We start from the raw sequence: 5,650 nt of genomic DNA, 5'->3' as shown, positions 1-5,650 counted from the left end.
ATAGATAGATAGATAGATAGATAGATAGATAGATAGATAGATAGATAGATAGATAGATAGATAGATATGTAGATAGATATGAAAGTGTGGATGGGAAGACAGGGACAAGGGGAAAACAATGTAGATGTACAATAGAGTTCTAGGAACAAAACGAGATATAGGGAACGTCTTCACAAGTACTTCTAAGTCTAAGCTAGGTAACAGACTCTAGCTCTTTAGAGGGCTGAGGAGGAAGGGATTAGCATGGTAAGAACAAGGGAGAAGGTAAGATGATGAACCCAAGTTTTAAATTTGAAAGCATCAAGAGAAGGGCTGGAGAGATGATTCAGCAGTTAAATGAACTTGTTGCTTTTCCAGAGGACCTGAGTTCGATTCCCAGCATCCACATAGTGGCTCACAACTACCAGGAACTTCAGTTCTGCAGGATTCAATGTTCTTTCCTGGACCCCTGGGTGCTTACACATAAACAGGAAAATACACATATACATAAAGTAAGTGTAAATAAAGACTGAACAGATTAGAACAGATGAAAACTAGGAGATAAATCAGAAGAAACCAGAAAGTATGTTTTCAAATGAAAGGACTCAGAAGAGATTCATAAGAGACAAAGCCAATAATAATTTACATTTTCCACTTAGTAATAATCATATTTTGCCTAAAATCAATAAATTGTATTTGACAGATAATTTTCAGAGAGTCACAGTCAAATTGAAACATTACTATTTATGCAAGCAATGACATCTGGTGTCTGTCTGTCTGTCTGTCACCGCTGTCATCTTCCATTTTTAAAATGTTTTCCTGATGTTGCTCTCTGATCAGCTTAGGGTTTATTAGCTAACTAAGCTAAACCAATCAAAGCAAGAGTCTCCGGTAGTACGGCCATCATTAATTAGTGCTGGCTTTCTAAGAACAGGATGCACTTGTCCAGAGGTTGAAACATGCTTGGCTTTGAGGCATAGAACCTGAATTTCTTCCCAGGATTCACAGTCAGCTGGCATCTCTTCAGGGTTAACAGGGGTAAGAAAACTTTCTGTTCTCATTTCATTATCCTCTCTTCCTGTTAGCTTTTTTCTTTTTCTTTCATTTTTTAAATACTCCTTAATCCTTTTTTATACTCAGTCTTCATCCCCCTTCTAGTCTGCCCCCTCTGTCAGCCTCCAACTGTTTCCCATCCCATACTTTCTCCACCCCCCAATCTCCAAGAGGATGTTTCCACCCACCCCCACCCCCACTTCATCAGACATCCCCACTTCCTGGGGCCTCAAGTCTCTCAAGGGTTAGGTGTATTTTCTCTCACTGAGGCCAGACCAAGCAGTCTTCTGCTGTATATGTGTTGGGGGCCTTATACATCAGCTGGTGTATGCTGCCTGGTTGGTGGCTCAGTGTCTGAGAGATCTTTGAGGCCCAGGTCAACTGAGATCGCTGGTCCCATGGGGTCACCCTCCTCATCTTGTTCCAGTTTTTCCCCAATTCAACCACAGTAGTGCCCAGCTTCTGTCCATTGGTTGAGTGCTGGTATCTGCGTCTGACTCTTTCAGCTGCTTGTTGGGCCTCTTGGAGGGAAGCCACACTAGGCTCCTGTCTGCAAGTGCGCCACAGCATCAGTAATAGTGTCAGGCCCCAGGGCCTCCCCTTGAGCTGGATCCTAATTTGAGCCTGTCACTGAACTCCTTTTTCTCATGTTCTTCTCCATTTTTGTCCCTGTAGTTTCTTCAGGCAAGAGCAATTCTGGGTCAGAGCTTTTGACCCCCTGGCAACCCCATCCATCTACTTGATGTCCTGTCCCTTCCACTGGAGGTGGACTCTACAAGTTCCCCCTCCCCACTGTGCAGCACTTCATCCAAGGTCTCTCCCTTTGAGTCCTGAGAGTCTCTCACCTCCCAAGTCTCCAGTACATTTTAGAGGGTCCCCCACCTCCTACCTTCTGAGGTTGCCTGTTTCCATTCTTTCTGCTGGCCCTCGGGCTTCAGTCCTGTTTCCAATACCTGATCATGTTCCCCCTTTCTCCTCCCTGTCCCCTCTCCCACCCAGGTCCCTCTCTCCCTCTGCCTCTCACCCCTGCCCTCCACCACTCCCCCCATGGTTGCTTTCTTAGAGGGCTAACCCCCCTGGTTAGCTGATAACTCAACTCAAGATCCACTCCAAAAGAACTCCTGAGAATGGTTACCAACCAACCGCCATCATAAACATAGTTAAACATGTGTGGTGGGGGGCAATTAAACTGGTTACAAACATGGAATACTTAGGTGGTGTCCTTCCTCTGTGTGCTCTTTCTGCGTTCTAAATCTCACAGAGAGCAAAGCAGCTACACACAAGGTTTAGTTCCAAGTCATTGCCTGGCTTTACAGCAGTACCACCAGGATAATGATATACAGTGACTTGAAGGCCAATCCAGCCTCAGGTGTCTGGTTCTTAGTCTAAAAGAATGGCATTAATTCTGATTCCCAGGGGGCCAATGGAGTGTCTGCTTGACAGTGACTCAGAAACCACTATTCATACCTGAAAATATTCAGAATTCCAAATAAGCCTCTGAAAATGGCTGCAGTTGACAATGCAATGATCTAGACTCATCCTCGGTGGTGAATTTTCTCACTAGGATTTGGGCTGGCCTAGAAAAGGAACATCAATACAGCATTCAGATAGACTTATTCTCAATCTAAAAATCACATATGGAAGGTCACCTAATGTGGTCTTGAGGGCACACCCTCTTCCCTTTCTGCTCCCTCTTGTCTTTCTTGAAAGCAGGACCGGTCTTAAGGGATATCTCTGGAACCCTTGCATGTCCCGTCTGTGCCCTCTTCTCACCTTGACTATATTCTGTTCTCACTCACCTGGGGTCCCATTACATAAATACATGCTCATCTGTTCCCTAAGGAATGATGTTGGCACTTTGAGGAGCCAGCTTAGGCAGTGAGCCGAAAGAAGAACACATTAAGTTCTTTTTCATTTCATGTCAGTAAAGCTCTGTATCTGTGCAGAGGTTTCTGGCAAGTGAAACTGCCCAACACAAGCTAACATAAGCAGAAGAGATTTAATCAAAGCACACGACAGAGCTCACAGGGCCAGGAAGATCAGAAATCCAGGCCTGGAGTAAGCACAATAGGAGAGGGGGTCCCCTTCTTAACTACAAAAGATCTATCATGAAAATAACAGCAAAGAGCAAAAGGAAATAAACCCCCAGGCCCACAGTACCTCAACCAGAGCCTTGCCAGGTCAGTGAATATGGGCCCGACTCATGATGCTTCTGCCTCTATCATGATCCCAAACAATAGTGGCACTGATATTCACAAGTCATGTTCAGAGGAAAAGACAAGAGTCTTCCATATGCATCCAAGTATACACAGGAAGGGCATTCCATGGAGAAATCTGCACAAAGCTAAAATGGAATGGAATGACTCCACAGATTCCTCTGGTCAAGGGTTAACCCAATGGTACTATTTTGGAAGATATGGGGCAGGCTTAGCTGGAGGAAGTAGTGTGTCTTTAAGGGTTACACCTGGTACCCAACCTCTTCTTCATCTCTTGTTTCTCAGAGCAGATTCCTCCTGCACATGTTCCTGCCTCCGTAATATCCTACCATTCTATGGAACCAAATACAGTGGCTCTTGGTTTTGTTTATTATCAGATATTTGGTCACAGAAACACAACCCAACAAGACAGAATGACAGACACCAACTTGAAATTGTCAAAGGCAAAGTAGTTCAAGACAAAATTAATAATAGTTATTTGTTCATAAGTGTATAGCAAAGAGGTACCCTCTCCACCTACAGTTTAGTTTCAATAAGGTGTTCAAATCTGTTAGGAAGTTTATGGAAAGAAGTACTGTGTAGCAAGGATTTTAATGGGGAGATTCCTGGAAATAGACATTGTCATTGGCATTAAAATAGATATGGCAACCCTTTATAGGCTATAAGGGGACAAGCTAGCAGTTTGGGGAAATTTCAAATGAGAAGGGGTCTTCCTATATGTCAGGACAGTAACTTCTGTACCAATCATTTTTAGGACAAGATGGGATCAAGGACGGGTTTTATAGAAATGATTCTTACGTCAAGCTATCAGGACAGAGTTTCTGAATGTCTAAGAGAAATGAGCAGGAAAATGAAATTATTGGTTGGCATAGATAAAAAGCCAGAGAGGGCAGGCTTAGGGGCACTGACAAGTTTTTCTGGTAGTATTCAGCCACCTCAGCTGGATTTCCCCAGTTCAGTCGACGAAACAACTGCTTCCCATGCACCTCCGTAATCCTTCATGCTCTGCCTGGCTGTGGGCATGCTGAGGTATTGTGCCATGCATAATTTGTGATTATGGGCCAGCTTCCTTTTCCCAGTTACCCTCCATGCAATCACATGGAACTGTAGGGGACGCGAGTCAGAGTGCTACCTAAAACCTCTTCTGACATCAGGGGGCTGCCATTAAAAAGGGATAAAGATGTTGGCTGCTCCCTGACAAAGGTTCTATAATACAAAATTACATAATCATTCTCAAAACCCGCCTGAGACACTCAAAGACTTTTGCATTAGTAAATATTCTCTCTATCACCCCTTCCTAGAATTTATATGCTGGAACTGAGGATCAAAACTGAAATAAACAGGAAGAGATAGAAGTTGAGGGTGTTAAATCATAACTAGAAAAAAAAAATCAACCCAGAAAAAAAATTTCTACCCAGCCTGGTGTAAGATTTACATAAATATATGTACTCGAGTTCTGCTTAGCTTTCATAAGAAACAAGAGACAGCATTATCTCAATCACCCATTAGATTTGTCCTGTACTCCTTATAAATCGACCCAGTCAACTTTCTCATGCCTTATTAACCTAGAACACTAATTCCTTTGATAAAATACCTTCTTCATGCATAAAAAAGGGGGGAGAGGGATAGAACAAACACAATTTAGTTTCTCCACATGTTTTAGTTAAAACTCAAACTTCTGCAACAACTATCTTAGCAAAAAACTTATCACATCGAGACTCTAATATCGAATATCAAATATCACTATCTATAAGCCACTCACAGCTTTGAGAAAAGGGCTGAGAAGGCCCCCTTTTCCTAGTTATGAATCCAGCGAGATGCAATTCGTAACTTGAACGGCTTGTATTTTTCTCTGATATTTCCGAAGGTAGAAGAGGGAGGATATTATGTTTTCTTTAAAAACAAAAACTTCCTTTCTCCTACAGAAAAAGTTAGTTTGAACAAAGCAGCTTTTCATCTTGTTTATTAAATTCACATCTGTACACAAACTGTCCTTGTTTATAGAATTTTGGTCTTCTTATGAGTGCTGTTTACTTCTCATTGTTCTGCAATTCTGTGGTGCGACTGTTGCCTTGGTAATGGAAAAGTGGGCTCAATCCTTTTAAAATGATAACCATCTCCATTCTCCCTTGTTTACTGGATTTCATGCATATTTTCCTTTCTATTTTTCTCCTTTATGAATTTAAACTTACTCTTTCCTTTGTCATCCTGATTTCCATTTTCTAAATACTTTCCAAACTGCCAGTATTTCTTACTTACTCTATTGAAATGGAAGAAAAAAAAAAAAAAACACAAGTCCAAAAAATTTTATAGGAAATAGAAAAATAGACATTTGCATTTATATTGCAGCCAGTACTATTGTGACTCACCACACTCTGCCTATACAGGAAACCTTCCAAAAG

This window comes from Mus pahari, chromosome 4, assembly GCF_900095145.1.
Source record: "Mus pahari chromosome 4, PAHARI_EIJ_v1.1, whole genome shotgun sequence".
In the NCBI taxonomy this organism is placed as follows: Eukaryota; Metazoa; Chordata; class Mammalia; order Rodentia; family Muridae; genus Mus; species Mus pahari.
This window is presented reverse-complemented; position numbering follows the sequence as displayed.